The sequence below is a fragment of the Ictidomys tridecemlineatus genome, chromosome 3 (assembly GCF_052094955.1).
Source record: "Ictidomys tridecemlineatus isolate mIctTri1 chromosome 3, mIctTri1.hap1, whole genome shotgun sequence".
NCBI classification, from domain to species: Eukaryota; Metazoa; Chordata; class Mammalia; order Rodentia; family Sciuridae; genus Ictidomys; species Ictidomys tridecemlineatus.
The window spans coordinates 152,705,201-152,724,935 of record NC_135479.1 but is presented as its reverse complement, the minus strand read 5'-3'; the positions used below and the strand labels follow the sequence as shown (position 1 = coordinate 152,724,935).

Genomic DNA, 19,735 nt, shown 5'->3' with positions numbered 1-19,735 from the left:
ACCTGAGGATGCGCAGTGATTTTAAGCATTTTAAGCTAACGATAATGGTTAGTGCTGAGAACAGATGTACCTGGCTGTGATGTGATCTATTCCAGTAGGCTTTTATGAGCTGTTCATTCCTATTGACTTAGCATTTTATGTCTGTGCTTTTGCCTGGTGTGATGGTTGCATAGGGGTGTCATGTGTGTATTTTCCTGATGTGTAATGGCTGCACAGGGAGCTATGTGTATTTTCTCAGTGCAATGGCTACACAGGGTGCTGTGAGTGTGTGTGTGTGTGTGTGTGTGTGTGTGTGTGTGTGTGTGTGTGTGTGTTTGCCTGGGGTTATAGCTGCACGTGTTATTGTGTGACTCTCCTCCTCCCCATTTGATGCTTGCTTGCAGGGTCCTATGTGCATCTTTTTCTTAGTGCAATGGTTGCATTTGTTGCTGTGCTAATGATGGACATTTCTAGCAATTATCTATCTACAGGGTCCTGGGGAAAAATTGCAGTAAAATCAATAAACAGTGCTAGACAGACCCTTGTAAACATGAAATGACACCCATGCATAAATGCCTTTTCCTACTATCACATGTTAAAATCCAAGTGCTGTTACCTTATTGGCATTAGGATAAAATTTCTATGGTCTCTCTATCTCTTTCATATATTGCAATCGTTTGGGAGGGATTGAGATTACTGCTGGTTGGAGAGCTTTTACAGAAGAATCTATCTAATAACATTTTTCACTACATTGTCCTACACATCACCTCTTAAACTCCATCCTGACTTGCTCTGGTATAATAGCTGATGTTCTGAAAGTGAATATGCCTTTCATTTATTCCTGCAGTATCACCAAGCTTTCCCTACATGCTTTCTACATCATACACACACACACACACACACACACACACACACACACACACAGACACACATACACACACACCCCACAACCCCCTCTCTTGATTTCTCTAGTCTCTCTGTATCCTTCCTGTATTCACCAAATGGAACTGACAAAGGAAAGAACCAATGAGGTTAAAGTCTTTTGAAACCCCTGGAATACAGATGAGCTGGGAGGCATCTGGAAACAAAACCAGACACTTGAAATCAAAGAGACAAGTAAATTACTATCCTAATCTAGGAAGAATAACTAAAGGTGTCAGTGGGGTTCCATTGATAGCATTTGGCCCTGGGCCAGAATGCCAAGGGTTCAAACTCCACACCAGCTTTGGGCTCAGGCCCAAGACTTGCCACTGCAGGGCGCAGCAGCATGTGCAGCAGTGTTAAAGGTGTCAGCCTTCTGCAGAGAGGTGATGTCCAACTCCTATTTGTCATTGTACCCTGCAAGGATGCAGATATCACCCTAGCTTCTTTGCTGGTGCCTTTCTCAATAGGACAGATTGTAGAGAAACTAGTGCTCAGCATCAGTGCTTGCTAATATCTGTATCAGACAATTACTCCTTTTCTGATGAGACTATTTGAAAGAATAATATATGTGCAAGACAAGCCAACTGCCCCTCCCCTGAGAGAGAGGGGGAGAGAGAGAGAGAAACAGAGAGAGAGAAAGAGAGAGAGAGAGAGAGAGACAGAGACAGAAAGAAAGTAAAAGAAAAAACCTGATGTCTGTCCTAAAGATTCTTCCATCAATGCAAAGAGCTAAGTTTGGAAACCTAAAACCATGTGTCTAAAAGAAAGGAAATGTTTTCATTGGAACAGCTTACATGTCTGGTACACTTGCATAAAAACTATTGCATAGCATTTTAGAGCTAAAATTGCTATAAAATGCTTAATACAGTAAGAATAATTATGAGATTTTGCACGCACAGCTGGTATACAACTAAAATCTAAGCCACAGATTCAATGGAGCATGGGAAAACCATTTATAAAAATTCCTGGTATGCCAGTTTAACTCACCATCAACACCCTATCAACACTTCCTCCATTCTTTAGGTGGGTAGGGAAGATATTTACCTACCAAATGCTGTATTTCTTCTCTCATAAATGACATTAGTACTTGATTCAGGGAATTCTAATTATTACTTGATAGTAGCAATGTTAAGTTGTAACAGGACATGAGCAATGTGGATACAAGGTTTCCTTACTGGGCAAAGGAATTCTGAAGAGATTAAATGATGCACTGAATGACCAAATAATTAAATCTACTGGTACTACCCACCTTCTATTTATTTAACCCTTTCTTTCTTCTATTTATCCACTTCTTTTGACCTCTTCTCTACTTTTCTAAGATCCAAGTCCTTATGTGACTTCCTGCCACACAGCCCATCCTGCTTTTCCTTCCTCTGGGTAGCACACTGAAGACAGAACTCTCCCTTCACTTATCTCTAATCAAACTATGGCATCCTCCATTCCTTCTAGATCTAGTCAACAATCAGTTGAAAAGGAGTTAAGCAATTTGTATGAGTTGCTAATGGTTAATAATAATTTGATATATCTCTTTTTTAATGAAAAAAAATGAACTTGATTCAAGTAAGCCTTGTTGGCTCTATGGGAAATGCCATGACTGGTGATATGATTACAATCAGAAGCATCCCTGGATGCTTTGCTGCACCCTTTTGGTCATAGGAAGAGAAGCTACTTAAGTCATATGGGAATCCCCAGGGCACCATACAGCCTGGAACACAAGGCAGCATGGGACATACAAAATGAACTAGACTGGAATCAGAAAACTCAAGTCTGAGAACCATCAAACTTGACCACCACATGTTTTAGCATTATTCAGTTTCTTCAGTTGAGAAATAAGGCCCTCAGAGTAGAAAAATCTCTATAGTTCCTTCCAGCTCTGATATATCATGGTTCTCTGACTAAAGATCAGTCACATTTAGTGGCCTTGCTGCTTCTTTTAGTGAGGAACTAGTGGCCCTGGAAAAAGATGGCTATCATTTCACATGGAGTCAACTAACTAACAAGGCATTGGCTCCTCCAGAGTGAAGTTTTGAGCTCTCTGCTATAGTCTGCATAAACTATTTTTTGAGCTAGCTCTTCTATGCTATGTAGATAATTTCTTAACATTTTGTTATTCCTCATTTATTTAATAGGTGCTTTCTGTATATGAAACACAGGGGTGAACAAGCACCCTCTCTATTTCCTAAAAAGTACAAATCATTCTGTTATTCTTGTTTCTGTCTCTCTTCTTCACTTCTATGAATAGGCATGTATACTTCTAGAACTATCACAATGTAAGAAAATAGAAAGAATTAGGACTTACTGGAGCCCAGTAAAAAGCATTGTTTTTCTTCAACAAAAAATATGATGATTTTTATTTGCAAAGTTTACTCATTCCAACTGTACTTGAAAAGTATAAAGGGTATTTTTCAATGTGTATATTGAGGTCATTAATTTGTACTAAAGGAAATAATTTGGTGGGGGAGAAAAGATAATAAAAGTCCTACTTCTGTAGGACTTTTGATAAAGTCATAGGATAAAATTTGTGACTCATGTAAATAGCCTCTGGGAAAGTGAGATCATAGAATATTTTTGTTTAGTTATGTTTCCTTTTTTCTCTGAAGATTTTGAGATCTTTTATTTTATTTCCTGAATTAGTAATGACAAGTGTCACTTATTGAGTATATATTAAGTTCCATGCACTTCAAATATATTATTACACGTTGTTACAACAACTCTGCACTATAGATATTATGACCCTCACTTTATGTATGTGAAAAATGAGGCTTATAGAGGTGAGGAAATTTGTCAAAGATCATTCAGATAGTATGCAGAGTTGGGATTTAAATTGTCTGTGTTTGTTTATGCTACATAGCTCCATGACCATTTCTTGGTTCTGCAAATCTAACTTTATTTAAAACATAAATAATCTTGCTTGAAATGCTTTGTTAGCAAGGAAAGAAAGCACCCTTTATACTCTTTCTTCACATTCCTTCACTGCATTAGATATAATATAATGAAAACAGGAGATGGTTAACATTTTTTTCAAGTAGAATTTGCTTTCTTTTTCTATATATTTGCATTGAAATGAATAATTAAATTTGGGGCTCTCAATCAAAGTAAAAGAATGAGTTATTTGCTATCTGAGTATTTGTTATTAATTGATCAGACATGGATAAGGTATATTATTACAACTATATTTGTGAGGTATAATTTACATTGTTCTACTGCATATTGCTCTGTGCTGGTTTTCATTTTCTTGCACTTTGGACTTTTTGTTTTGTTTTTATGAATTTAGTCACAGTTGGTTGTGTTTTGAACTTTGTAAAAATGTAATACTAAGGAAATTAAAAAAAGAAAAAGAAAATATTTTCAAAATGATGTAAAAATCAAATCTACCCCTCACTAATTTGATTTGTAGGAAATGGAGAACAAAGTATTGCAAACAGAATGCTTTTAAATACGTCCTAATTACTTCAATGTGCAAATGCATTGACTAAATCGAAACATGCATTTAACACTTTGCACTTCAATTGTGCTTATTCATCTATGTTCTATAGATAGCAAGTCCATAAAAAACAGGAGACAGACTTCACTATAGCCAGGCTTTCTACAGTTATAGGGGGAAACGATTATTCTAAAGTTCAAGCTTTCCTCTCAAATCAGCACACTTTTGGACTAATGCAGATCATTAGTCCAAATAATACAAAATAACTGATAATTGGCTGTAGCTACTCAGGTTTTCTCAGTTGACCCTGTCTTCCCTTTTCTTCTCCTCTGTTTTCAATGGGTTAGGGCGAAGGGGTGGGGCAGCAATGCTTCCCATAGCAAAGCCACACAGCCCTGAGCAGGGTGAATTCTGGGGAAGGAGGGTATGGGTTTAGAGATGATTCATGATCAAGTTACCCCGATGCCAAACCTTGGTCTGGGACTAGTCACACCAGAATTACCTGGGAGCATGTTAAAAAGATGTATATCAGTGTATTACCCCTGAGAAAATCGACTGAATTATTATCTCTCCATGTGGGACTCAGAGGGCTCCATCTTAAACAAGCTCCCCAAGTATTTCTTGTTACTGAAGACTGAAAAACACTGGTTTATGCACTGAATCTGTATCAAGTGAGTGATATACCTGTTTGCTCTGTACTAGTCATCAAGATGTGTGTACAAGTACAACCATCTGTCCTGGAAGTTATTAAATCTAGTAATAATAGCCTTATGGCTTAGCCAGGTATGTTGCTTTTGGATGTGCACTATCTCAGCCAATCCCCACTGCAAAGTGCACCAGGTAAGGATCATTACTATTCCCATCTTTCAGATGAGAAAATTGAGATTCAAAGAGATTGAGTAACTTGTCATGGTGTGACACCAATAACTAAAAGAGTTCTTAAGAATTACACTACTTTAACTCTCAGTCTTGCAGAAAAATAAGTTTTTGAGAGATATTTACTCCCATAGCTTCATATCATTCTAAAGGCACTTACCTAAATGCTAGTAAGACTGGTTATAATACACAGAGAGAGGCGTTTATCTCCAAGTAACTTTTTTTCTTATATTATTTTATAGATACTAAAATCAACTAAACTAAACTGCTTATCCTTCATCAATACCTTCAAAAATCACTCACTTTGTCAGAACCAAGGTAATAAGATACATAGTCTCTGTCTTCATGAGACTTACAGTTCTGAAAAAGAGATAAGCTTGTGTAAAAATGGTTCTGAATTAACTTTTGCAGTCAGTGGAGGGGTGAAGAAGGGGGACTGGTTCATTCTCCTAGCAGAAAGGAAAGAAGGTGAAGTCTGGAAATTTTTACTCTAGCACTTTGCCACTGGATAGTGAAAGGAATTTGGATTTTAAAGATTATGTTTTTACTTATACAGATTTTTAGAAAAAAAGCAGACTAAAGTTATTGTTTATTTTGAACAATTAAAGTTTATGTGATTCATTCTCACCAAGTGGGTTTCTTTTGTCCAAATTTCTGGATACAGAGCCAGGTAAGTTATTGTTTATTCATTTTTACATAGAAAAGCAACAGGCTGAGAGTCTATTTTGAGAATGGTACTTAATAAATTTATCGGTAGTACCCAATTCTACCCAATATAAGTGATTTTAAGCAACATATTGTCCGTGTTTCTTGCTTCATTTTCATCTTTTTCAATTACTAAAAATGCTATTAAGATTAAAAATTCTTTATAATCGGAGAAATTAAAAAGTTAAAGACAATTGGAAACATGGAATTATCTAGAAAGACTACTTCCTGTGTGATAAGACAAGATGATCTCATATTCGTGCAAATATGGTTTGAGCACATTAATGGCAGAAGTGATAAAATGAAGTTCTAAGGAAAATGAGGTTTTGGAATGTCAGAGTGGAAGCTGGTCAGTATGGTGCTGGTACAAAGATCCAAAGAAGAAAATGAGAGACTAAAAAATCAGTAGGCTATGAAAACAAAATCATACAGTTTAGGTTGGGGAAACTGAAAATCTATATATCCTTCTATTTTAGAAGCTGAATAAATTGGAATTTGACATGTATTCTTTTCTCAAATTGAATTATTATCAAATTTGGGATTCATTATTTAGATTATTTGCTGTTTGCTGAAAATTTTCTCACCATTAGGATATTTTTAGAACATCTAAAAGTCCAACAAAAGAAGAAATAAAATATCAATTCCACCATTAGAGATAACTGCTGTTCATATTTTAATGTATTCCCTTTCATCATAGTCAAATTCTTTGATTTCTGTAACTTGAGACCATGTTATATATACGTTTGTTTCTTTTTAACCAGGTATTTTACTTACATTATTTCATAAGCATTTCCTAGTAAAAAAAATTCTTTAAAATATGTTTAAGGACTATCAAATTTATGTATAAATGATGTGCAATGATATATGGATGGACAATAATTTGCTTAATAATACTTCTGATTTTGGATATTTAAAATTATTTTTCTCTTTTGAATGACATTGTGATGAACCTTTTTGTACATAAATCTTTGTTTGACATCCCTTTTCTACAGATAGGATGACTAGAAGTGAAATTATTGGGTCAGAAAATGCATTTTTAAAGACAAGTTCTCGATAATATAATGCTGGATTAATTTGCAGAATTTTGTGTCAATACATACCTCCCACTATTATATGAGTGCCGGTTTTACTGCACACTTACCAGCATTGAATTTTTTTTTTAAATAAATCAAGTCTGAGTGCTAGTGAGTTATGGTACTTTTTCATGTTTGTTAGAAATTTTTATTCTTTCATAATTAAAAAATTCTATTTGAGCTAATACGTATCACAGTTTCTTTGAATCTTCTGATTCTACTTCATCTCTGATTGTAACACTATGGACTGAACTTTCCTTACCTTACCATGAACCATAGTATCAGGTCAGCCTGGTTTGTATTTCGGATTTCTTCCATTGTGATCCATTCTACATAAAGGTGCCTAATAATGCTTTTGAAAATAATGCTCTTATCATGTCTATTCTAATCCCAGTTATTCATTTTTTGGCAAAATTCAATCTCCTTGTTCAGAGAAACATTCATCCCATTCTTTGGTATGTCCTTATAAGTCTTGTGGAATAACTTAGGTTATTGCTATATTGGACCTATAATCAGTTATGTTTTTATATGTGGGCATTTCTATATACAGACATACAGACACAATGCAGAATAATGAAACACAAATAATGGAAGAGGGTTTACAAAGCATGAATACCAACTCTACATTTATTAAAGAAAAAAACTGGTCTAAAGAGTTCAATATATTACCCATGGGTACAGAGCTGGTTAAATGACGGAACTAGGACTAGAAACCAAGTTTCCTGATTCTCAGTTCAATGGCTTTCCAGTAGAGAATAATAAAAATCATTTTTATAATTTAAAGAATAGAAACAGCTAGAAAGACAGTTTAATTTCAATCTGTTGTTATGTATAAAAGATCATTAAAATCATACCACATAGAGGCTTGAGTGTTCTTATAATACAAATAATATGTACTTCTTATAAATCAATCAATCAAATATGTCATGTAAATTTCCATAAAATCTGCACATCAGCAAAAGACCCAGTTTATACTTTGCTTTCCCTCAGTCTATACTGTTGTATTTAATCTATTTTTGCTACAATAAAAGCACAATATTTTTATTCTAGCATATTATAGATCATCACTACATTTCTCGATATCAATGAAAAACTCCATTTTCAAAAAAAAAAACTCACATAAAGAATTTCCTTGGACTATAGTTGAGGATTTAAGAACTATACTCAAAAATAAAACAAGAATTACTTCAAATGATTCTATTTAAATAGTAAGCAACATGAGCTATTCCAGAAGAATACGGGCTAATAGCCATTTAATTATACAATTATTACTATTTAATCACGACTTCATATTCAAAAATCTCATAGCATTTGCCAAATGAAAACTTAACAGTAAGCACTAATTTGGAAATGGAACTCACTAAATATATTTATTATATGTGGGGGTGGGGTAGGTGCAGGAGGAGCAAATGTAGAAATAGGTATGCATGAAATTAAATTGAATGGAAGGTCATTGATTACAGAGGACTGGCTCACAAAGTATGTGTTTGTCTGATGAAAGAATTGACAGAGTATTTATTAAATTTTATGGTGGTTCAACATTTTACAAAATACAAGTTTTAAATAAAATGGTAGGTTGTCCAGTAAAGACTAAAGAGATTGTAGCTACATTCTCATTCTCTGTGTGCATGGGTGTCTACATGAAACATGTCCATTCATTTGAAGTTCAATAAATATTAAGCATCTACTTTTTATTGGAAGCTCTCTACTATCACAAAAAGTGACCTATCATTTTGTGGTCATCCTCTTTATTGCTAAATAAATAAAATTTAATAATATTTTATACCTGACATGATGTATTAGAACAAAAAATGAGAAGTTGCGTGATAGGAGGAGATGAATGAAGAAACACCATTTTAAATTTCTCATTTAATACAGTATACAATTTATTTAATGCTGAAAAATAAAAACCTAGGCCTTAAGTAATTTTAAAGAAAAATAACAGTAATCATTACTAGAAGAATAAATTATGCTTTAAAACTTCCAGATCGTTAGACTGATAGCAAACAAAAAAAAATAATTACGGTCATATACTAAAAGCAAAAGATGAGAGCGCAAAGGAGAGTTGGAAGAGAGAGAAAAAGAAAAGACCAGTGAAGCATCAAGGCACAGAAAAATATAAAATAAAATTTGAGGTAGAAGTAGATATAGTTTTTAACAAAATAGTAATAATTTAGTAATTAGTTCATTTAATTTATCTACTAAATTCAATATAAGTTAGACACACACATGCAAAGACATACACAGAATTTCATCATAGGCTAGCAGTGAAAGGGAACTAATTTTCATAGTAGGGAAAACAGAACTGAAATGTTATTCCTGCCATTTTCTAGTTATAACCTTTTTTTTAAATTATTGGTTGTTCAAAACATTACAAAGCTCAGCTGCTATGTAAATTGAGAGGTGGAAAGTTAGAGATACATCTTAAGATCAAATGTTCTTAAAGAAATGAAGATGAGAGTTGCTGCTATTAAGATTTGGATTGGGCCTAGGAATTAAACAATACAAATACAAGCAACTGTAAATCACTAGAAAGGGATGTGTGAATAAAGAAAAGGGGAAAAGGAAATAAGAGACAAAACAAAAAATGTCTTATGATCAACAGTAACTGTAAGATATATTTTTTTCTTTTTTTTTTTTTTGGTACTAAGGATTGAACCCAGGGACACTCGACCACTCAATCACTGAGCCACAACCCCAGCCCCTTTTTTATATTTTATTTAGAGACAGGGTCTCACTGTGTCGCTTAGCACCTCACTGAGTTGCTGAGGCTGTCTTTGAAAACATGTTCCTCCTGCCTCAGCCTCCTAAGCTGCTGGAATTATAGGCATTTGCCAGCACATGACTACACCACTTTGTAAAAAAAAAAGTTCTAAAATATAGCAAGAAATCTAATGCTAAGAAAACCAACAAAATCAATAAGCAGAACATTTACTCCTAAGGAATTTGATTTTAAGAAATTAACTTGAGTATGTTTGAGATGCTAAGAGATAAAATAATCATACCTATAAAATGTTATTATTAGACAAAAATAGTAATAAAATAAGAATAGGCAATTAAGACCAATCAATCAGAAAATTTCAAAGGATGTTCCTTGACATTAAAGGTGCAATAATGGGGTAACCTAAAGTAGTTTCAAGAAGAGAATTGAATTAAAAAGTAGTTTAAAGAAATCTGTTTAGAAAAATCACAGAAGGTAAACTAGATTTTTAGAAAATGAAATAGCTATTGAGATATGGTAAACTGATTAGGAAACATCCATATATATTTTATCAGAATTCCAAAAGAAGAAAATGGAGGTAAAGACAAAGAAACAATCAGGCAAAAGACAACAGCTTAGAATTTTGCAGAATTGGAGTGCTGTCATTCACAAGTATATCCTGAATACATGACTAATAATCCTAAATAAATTTACAACCAGTCACATTTAAGAGAAACTACACGACAAACTCTTAAGAGCTTCCAGAGGAAAAAGCAGATTACCTATAAATAGATAAGAATAGGTTGATAGCAGATTTATCTAAGGTAAGAGTTGACAGAGTAAGGGTTACAGATAAAATTGAATATCATCTTCAAAATTCTGAACAAAAATATTCATATAAATTGTTATTAAAGATAAAATACAAAATAAAAGTTTTAGACATCCAAAAAGATAGTACTACCCAGGGTCCTCACTAAAAAAAAAGGGTAATTTAACAATAAAAATAAGTGGACCCTGAAAAGAAGCTATAGGATTCAAGAGTAACAGTGGGCACAGTAATACCTAAGTTATGTAACTATATAATCAAGCGTTGATTTCAGAAATCAATGATAACCACTTTTCTATATGATTAAAAACAAATAGATAAAACTAAAGCTCCAATAATTATTTGGACAACATTGATATTTAATAGGCAGATAAAAAACCTAAGCATCTTGTTTATATTGAGTGTCCAAAATATTAAAAAGTAGATTTAATTTTTATTAGAAATATACATAATTAAAATACATATAAATATTTTATAATGAGCATTACAGGAACAAGTAAGCCACCTAAACATTTCAAGACCAACAGTAAAATGTAGATACTAGATAAAATCATAAAAGAAATTTCAAAAGACATTTTCTCCAATTAAAACCACATAAAACACATTTTCTCATTGCAATGCTGTATTTTTCCCCACCTTTTGGTACTACGGACTGAAACCAAGTTTGTTTTGCCATTGAGCTATGTCCCTAGACTCTTATCTTTTACTTTGAAACAGGGTCTCACTAAGTTGCCCAGGCTGACTTGAACTTTGGATCTGATGCTTTGCCTCAGCCTCTTGAATAGCTGGGATTTTAAATATGAGCCACACTGCCCAGCTTCATTACAGTGCATTTAAATTTAGAATCAATAATAAAAATTGAGCAAATATGTTTAGAAAGCAAAAAATACACTTCCAAGTAACTCAAACATTAAAAACAAATTATAATGGTCAATAAAAACTATTTAAAATATAACAAAACTACACATCAAAATACAATATACAACCAATGAGAAACTTAGAGTAATATTTCTGAAGTTCATTTTAAAAGCTACTAACACGTATTGAAATAAATGAGTAATAATTCAACGCAAGAATCTAGAAAAATAAAAATGATCTAAAATTGTTATAGAAGAACATATGTTGATAAAAGCAAAAAGTAATGCAAAATCAAATAAGCAAAATCAAAACCAGTTTTTGAAAAAAGTAAATGAAATATAAAAATATCTATCAATTAGATAAAGAAGGGAGAAGTTTCAGATAAATAATATTAGGGATAATATTTTTACTACTTTAATCTCTAATTATGAAGCCCCTCTTATTGCTAGGTAATCCCTGTAGTGTAAAAATGGTTTCAAAATTATAAAAAACTGAAATGTTACTCAACTTATTTTAAAATGCTAGTATCACCCCAACACCAAAATTGTTCAGTAATGATTTTTAAAAATGAAAATTAAGAGATAATCATCAATGCAAATATACTATGTAAAATATTTAAAAATTATTTTTTTTCAATGAAAAATTCTTCCAAGAATGTAAGAATATAGGAATGTTAATATTAATTTTCTTAATATAGAAAATATATTAATGTACACAATATTAGCATACTAATGGAAAATATTTTATATTATTGATGTAGAAATGTATTTGATAAAATTTAATTATTATTGCTGATTAAAAATTTCTAGCAAGGTATAAATGGATTATGGGTTCTTCCTTCACCATAGAAATTTTGATTTCTGTTTCACAATGTGGAGGAAAAGTGCCAAACAAACATTACAGTTCCAAAATAGTTCCATTAAACTAAGAAACAGAATAGATAGCTCTAATATTACTACTTTTATTTAATAAAATGTAAAAGTTTAATAATGTAATATGACAGGAAAGATAAATTGAATATTTATGAATTGGAATTTAAGAGAAAAGTTGTCATTATTTGTTAATGATATACATGTTCATGTAGGATACTTACAAGAATTACCAGAAGAAATAAGATTGCTGAATATATACCAATAATAACCATAATTAATAATTAGTGAAATGGAAAACTGATTCTGTACATAATAGCACAAACTTCTAAGTTATATAGGACAACACTTAACAAAATAGGTTGAACACCTTTATGGTGAAAATTACAAAACTTATTAGATAACATGAAGGAAGATGTGAATAAGTACAGGGATGTAGTCAATGGGCAGAAAGAGACATTACAAAAATATTAATTTTCCTCTCAAATTATTCTCTAAAATTAATGTAATTACAAATAAAATTCAGCAGGGCTTTTGACAAACTTGACTGACTCTGAATTCATACCAAACAGCAAATTACCAAGAGGAGCTAAGAGAACTTTAAAAAGAAACAAGGTAGAGATATCTTAGGGGATAGGAAAGGTAGCAGATTACAACAGTCACTAATATGCCATTAGGTAAAAATGTGAGTATGTAACAGATGTGAATCTGCTATCTGTATTTGGGGTAGAAATGGGAGTTCAAAACCCAATGGAGTCAAATGTATGAAAGATGATTTATCAAGAGCTCTGTAATGTTTGGAACAATCAATTAAAAAAACAATGCAAGAATATTATAAAATAATGGTAACCACGGCACTATGGTATTAATACAGGGATAGAAAAACAGTACAATGGATGAAATAAAGATCCTAAATATAAAGTGCAAAACTTAAAAACTGTTAGAAGAAAATATTGGAAGTTTGCTTTATGACCTTGGCATATGGAAAGATTTCTTAAATGACATAAAAGTACAAACCATAAAGGAAAATATCAATAACCATTAAAATTAGAAGTTTTTAAAACATTAATGTTATTAAAGATACATTTAAAATACAAACTACAAATTTTGGGAAAAGATATTTGTCCTCTCTAAGGCCTAAAGGAAAAAGAATCTGGAATACTATAACAACAACTGATGCCAAAACAAAACAAAGCAAAAACCTTCAAAATAGTGACAGCAAAACTAATAACTCAATAGAAAAATAAGCAAGAGACATACATAGGCAGCACATAAGAGGAAATCCCAATGGCTTATAAATGGAAAAAAAGACACTAATCCCTATTAAAACGATAAAAGTTTTTATATCTGACCATTTCAGATGGGAAATCTCTCAGATTGCTAATGAGAATATAAATTGGTACTATCCTATCACTTTGAAGAGAATGTTTTAATACCTAGTAAAGTTCAAAAAATGCATATTTCTTAATTTTTAGCAATCCCACCTTGCTGTATATATATGCATAAAAATATTAATTTGTTTGTCAACAGAAAACACTGAAAATAGTGTCCAACAATGAGAGAATCAATAAATTAATTTTAGTAATATAAGTATAGCATGTAACTTACATAAAACTAACTCATGATAATAGAGATCAGAATAGTTTTGCTTGTTTTTAACTTTTTGTTAAAGCTTTGGAGAATATCAAGTAGAAGAGAGCACAAGGACTCTTCCTAGGTATTATAAATGTTCTATATCTTGGGTTTGGAATTGTCACATAGGCATTATCTTAAACTCAGCAGTCTACACATTTAGTTTGTCACACTGTAACTTAGGATGGAATAATAAAGGATGGAAACAGATTCAGAAACAAATATTCCAAATAATTAAAATTTTTTGAACCTGGGTTCTGGATCTTTATATGATTCTTTATACTTTTATGTGTTTGAAATATTTTGTGTTAAAAAAATATTTTTTAAGACAAAGACTGCATTCTTCCTTACTAGAATTAGGTAAGGAAAGCAGTAGTGTCATCTTTTCTCTACTGTCACTAACAATAGATCCAAAGTAATAAGTACTTCACAGCAAGTATATTTACAAAGTGAATCAAAAGCAAAAGTTTCAATTCATTTCTTAGCATTGTATAGAATTTTAGGCTTTCTTAAACAAGTGACCAGAAGTGTAATTTATTGATATAGACAGATGTTACCACTACACAAAGATCATCTATTTAAGTTTTTCAATTGATGATATCGGAGATGCATTGCCAAGGTCTTTTCTGATATAAATCAACAGGTGAATTGGCATTAATATTTCTGTTTGCTCATGGGTTTCACCTCTGGGTTCTGAGAAGAAAAAGAGACGATACCTTTTCAATGCTGCATTTCAAGTTGACCATATGGAAAGCAAGGTTTTATTCCAGCCAATTCTCTTTCTCTCACAATGTGGAGGAAAAGTGCCAGCCACTGCTACTCTTGCCACCAGCCACAGTACAGATGTTTGGAAAATGCAAAAACAGAGAAATGAAACAAAAAGAAAACCCTCAAAAATAAGTTTTGCATAAATTAAAAATAGAGTATATAATTATCATAGCTGTGATAAGGTAAATGTGTATTTTATTTTCTTCTGGTGTTAAACAAAAAGAACCTAAACAAACAAACAAAAACATTGATGTTTTGACTTAATCAGTGTTTTGTTGAAACTAACAATTACAAGGACCAATTCAAACATAGCTAAAAGTGGGAGAAATAAACACAGATTTCTGCTAATCTGATAATTTTTTTTATCTCCAAGAATGTTAGAATATGACCTACTTAAATGAATACTTATTAAAAGAACAGACCTATTTAAAAAAATGTTTTCTTGTACAAGATGGTAACAGAATAAGTGTTTCATTGAAGTCTTTTAAAAGAAAAAAAATAATTGAAATAATAAAGATTCCTTACACTACTCAGATAAAATACAACTAAGAAAAAAAAAAATCTTCAGTCTGTTCAAATGTACATTCCTTAGCTTAGCCGGTACCAAGTCCTAGTTACTGTAACAGCAACTGCCCTATTAGACTTAAGCACACAATGCAAATTACTGAAATGAGACTTTGTTTAAAAGAAAGGTTTAAAAATGTAATGTAATCTCTGAGGGGTGTTGCATGAATTGAAAGTCAGCCCTTGTTTTAGGCCTTGCTTTGCCACAAGCCTATTGTATATGTTGGTTCATTTTATTAAATATCTTTGGATCTTAGTATCCAGATTTCTCAAGTCAGAGTGTGATATAAAGTCAGTCTGCTCAAAACACTTTTATGCCCGAAATTTCTATGAATCCAATGAATTTACTTTAGTATAAGAGGTGTTTTTCTTCTTTTCTTACTTTCTTAAAATAAATACATAATCAAATAAATAAATAAATATTAAAAACACAAGCATATACACTAATTAGCTCTCCCCTGAATAGGAAGAGAAAACACCTCCCCCCATTATCTATTTCCTAATGTGTATTTAAAAAGAGAGTTCCCATAAAAAAGATTTTTGTTTATTTCTGAATCAAAAATAACATATCATTTCTTTGCCATTTAAGTTCTATTAAGAAAGAAAACACAAAATCATTATGGAAATCCTATTAGGAACTTTAAAAAGAAAGAAAAAGTCAGTAAAACTCTATTTAAAATTCAAATTGTTCATTCACATATTTTCTTTTGAGAAACCTTCAATTGCTGCCTCGAACTATCCTCACTTCCTTTTCCAGAGACAATGTCCTTAACTGTATGAAGAACTGGGCCCTCTTCTCACACCCTTTCCACCTGTCCTTTGAGGTAGTTGTTCCATAAAGCGGAGGTATAGATTACAGCATGAGATATTTGGGATGGGAGTAAAGCATTCATCTGGGAGACAGTATTGTGGTCAGTTTGCCAAGTCTAAAAGAAAATTAAAGCCTACACCACTTTGGCAAGAAATTTGGCTCTCATGGCTGAACAATGATAATCATTTTTACACAAGACTTTTAAAAATGAAAGCATCTGTGGTACTAGCCAAAACTTAAGTCAGAGAATGAAAGTTTTTCATGTTAATATTTAAAATAGACCAGACAGCATCAGTGTACCCTGAACAGACCTGAAGGGTCTAAAAAGAATACAAGGCACCTGACACCCTGGTGAATAAGAGAAGCTCAGTATTATGAAAAGGCCACAGTCTTAGGGCAAATGCTCCATTGTTCCAAGTGCTGATATCCTATGGCACCAACAAAAGCAGAATGTTTAGCAGGGTGGGCCATAGGCAAGCTCCTATTACAGGCTCCAGCCAGGCTCTGTAGGTTGATAAGGCTGGGACCCACTGAGGGTGGGTCCCCCAGGGGAGGAGGACTCTTCAGACAAGAGTCAACAGTTACACAGTGTGTGAGCACTCCCTGCTGGCAGCTGAGGTTGGGATGAACTAGGGAGGTCTTAGGGAGGGCTGCCTGAGGTTTCTGTGAGGGCGCTACCTACTTGCCTTTCAGGAGATAAGGGCATGTCTCTGATTAGATTAAGATGTTCTAGATACTATGCCAAATGAGAAGTAGGGTAGGGGAGGCCACCAATAAGGAGGAACAGCAAGAACTGGCAAAACAATGTATATAGTGGGAATATACAATTTTCATTTAAGTGTCCCAGCCATTAACATTTGATAAATGTGTATGTGCATGCACTTGTGTGGGGGTATGGAGTAGAAAGAAAGCAAAAGAAAATGAACTTTTGTGTAGTTGATTTTACCCTTCCAAGAGCAATCCTTGGGATAGTCCAATGTATTCAAAACATCTATATTTTACTAGGAAATCCCATTCATAACTTGATGGAATTGCCTAGTATGCTCACTATACCACCACACCTATGACCAGATAGGTGGTCTTTGTTGACCTGCACAAGCCTGGGCCAACAATGCTGGTATCTTCCCAGTGCTTTGCTCTGTTAAGGTTCTTCTTTATAATAAAATGAAGGTCAAAATGGCAGCCTGCTAAAAAGCAGCAGTATTTCAATTGCAGGAATAACTTGCTTGTCATCAACTTGTTAATGCAATAGTCAAACATTTCTTTGACATGTACAGTATCAGCTAACTTCAGCAGATAAAGGGTCTAGAACAGGAAGATGCTGCAGATGCTTTAGCTTGGAGGAAGGCTTAACAGAGCCAAAACGTCAGCAGGGCCTGTTTGTTCCATACTTTCCGTCGGGCTCTGTGAAAGAAATGTTAGATTACTGCAATGACAAGTTTGTGACAAGCAAGTCATTTGTGCAACTGGTGCGCTCCTGTTTTTATCTGTTTACCATTCAGACTTGTGAATGCCATTTCAAGCACTCATAGGATTTCTGGCTCCCATTAAGGGGAAATGGTTCCTCCATGTTTAGAATTTTCTGCCTCAAAAAGAATTACTAAGCAATTATTTATCCTTGTGGTCACAGTGTCACACAACAGCACTCTTGAGTTGTTTTGTTGGACTCTGAATCATGAAATGGAGTCCTGAACACTGGATGGCTTGGAGCATCAGAAATTTCTCATCTAGTTTATTGGAACAACTACAAAGCAAGCTTGTGAGAGTCAATAAAATTGTGGCCAGCTTGAAATACCTTGCTCTTTTGCTCTGGTATCATATATCAAGGCCATATGCTTCAAGGCACATAAACTCACTTGTAACAAGTAGATCCTGAGAGCTAAGGCCTGGCTAGGTTGCAGACACTGACATGTGATCTAACATATGATAGTTTTGGTGACAGGATGGCTTTGGCTATTGAACAAGGAATTACAGATTTCTCCCTGTGTTATAAGGGTAATATTAGGGGGTCAATACAAATCCAGAAAGCATCTTAGCTGTGTAATAAAAATGAACATATAAGAATAACACTTAGTATCATCCTCTTTAGGATGACTTTGTAAAATGAAGGGAAAGGAGACCTGGCAGGTTTGGAATCAAGAATTCAAGATTCTTGGGCTGGCATTTTAGCTCAGTGATAGAGCACTTGCCTCACACGCATAAGGCCCTGGGTTTGATCCTCAGTAACACATAAACTAAATAAATAAAAGTAAAGATATTGTGTCCATCTACAAACTAAAAAAATAAATATATTTTAAAAAGAATTTAAGATTCTTCATGTTAGGCCATCCAGTTACTTTTGCTAAGTCATTTTAACCTCCTATGAGGCTAGAAAACAATAATACAATCCTTGTTCCCTCTTCACTTGACATGCATAGTCTCAGGGTTAGTGTCATAAAGGATAAAGAATATCTTTAGAACTTAAGAACCGTGCTCTTCAAATGTCATGTATTCTTTTTTGGATTTAAAATTTTTGTCTATTGTTGGTATTGAATTTGCAAATAATTCTAGGTATAACAAAGAACATAGGAGCCAAGAGTTTTTGAAGCAGGGGCAGTATTATCTGGGAAGCAAGTCAAACTGGAACCCGAATGTGAAGAAACAGACAAAAAGCAGCAATGTAAGATGAGGCAGAGCTTTGAATGGATGATTAGAGAATATTACAGCAAAAACTAATAGTCCTTATTGAATAAAATTTTTATTGTTAATAATCCTTTGCCAGATACCACACATGCTGCACAATCTACATGTGTAATTCAATCTTTTCACAACAGCTTTATGGTATATCCATTCTCATTTTTTTTTTCAAATGTGGAACTAAAACTTAGGGATTTAAATACTTAACTATAAATATGTGAGTTGCATAGATTCAAAACTAGTTTTCCCTCACTCCAAAGCCCATATACTCTTAACCACTAAAGAACTAGAGTGATTTTCACTGCCTTCAGAAGCTTTTCTCTTGGATTTAAATGGAAAACATTTTAATTTGTAAATGTAGAAATTAAAGAATTGGATATAAAAAGGCCAGCAAGAAGAACCTGGCTCTATCTGTGTTGCCCTCCTTCTTAGGCCTCTGGAAAAGCTGAGCTTTAAGATGTCAGGCCTGATCCATTCCTCTCTAATGCACTGGGGAAGGGGTAAAGTGACTCTAACCTGATCACAAATCTCTGTGCAGGGTGTTGGGGGCATTGCCTGTGTCCACAACAACTCTCTCCTCCCTCTTTATGTGTATAGCATTAGTTTACCCTTCTCTTAATTCCCATGTTACCAAGAGCCTCCTTTTGTCACTTGTCTGCTATTCTTTTTAGGTGGTAGTGGTGGTGGTGAGGTGGACATCTTTCTTACCATGACAAGGACCCTTGAAACAGTCTAAACTTCAAACTTTGCACAGAATATATCCTTTGTTCAGTTTTCTTCTTTGTTCCTCTTTAATGATAGCTTTGCCATCAGTCCCATTTGTATAACTCAGAGTTATGCAAATCAAACTGGTAGGAAAGACTTTGCAGCTATCCCATCTTAAAATGAACATGTGCCCAAGTGGTGAAAACCTCTAAGTGAGGCATGTCTCCTGAATATTATGTGTCTAGAGGCTGTTTACCTTGTATGAGTGGCAAATTATGAGCTCAGTGAGATCTGCTTTATGTTCCCTGGATGCTTTTTAATGTGTGTTCAGAATATATAACAAG

The 19,735-nt window shown here is 33.5% G+C and overlaps 1 protein-coding gene across 24 annotated transcripts in view; it reads right to left on the bottom strand.

The window, feature by feature from the left end:
• Zbtb20 (zinc finger and BTB domain containing 20) overlaps positions 1-19,735 on the bottom strand; it is a 793,227-nt gene that overhangs the window by 240,397 nt on the left and 533,095 nt on the right. For 3 of the 24 annotated variants that reach the window (XM_078044180.1, XM_078044189.1, XM_078044190.1), the window contains one exon: positions 14,584-14,683. The exons of the other annotated variants lie outside the window; for them this stretch is intronic. The gene's annotated coding sequence lies outside the window, so the exon portion shown is untranslated. The remainder of the gene's footprint in view (positions 1-14,583; positions 14,684-19,735) is intronic. 24 annotated transcript variants of the gene reach the window in all.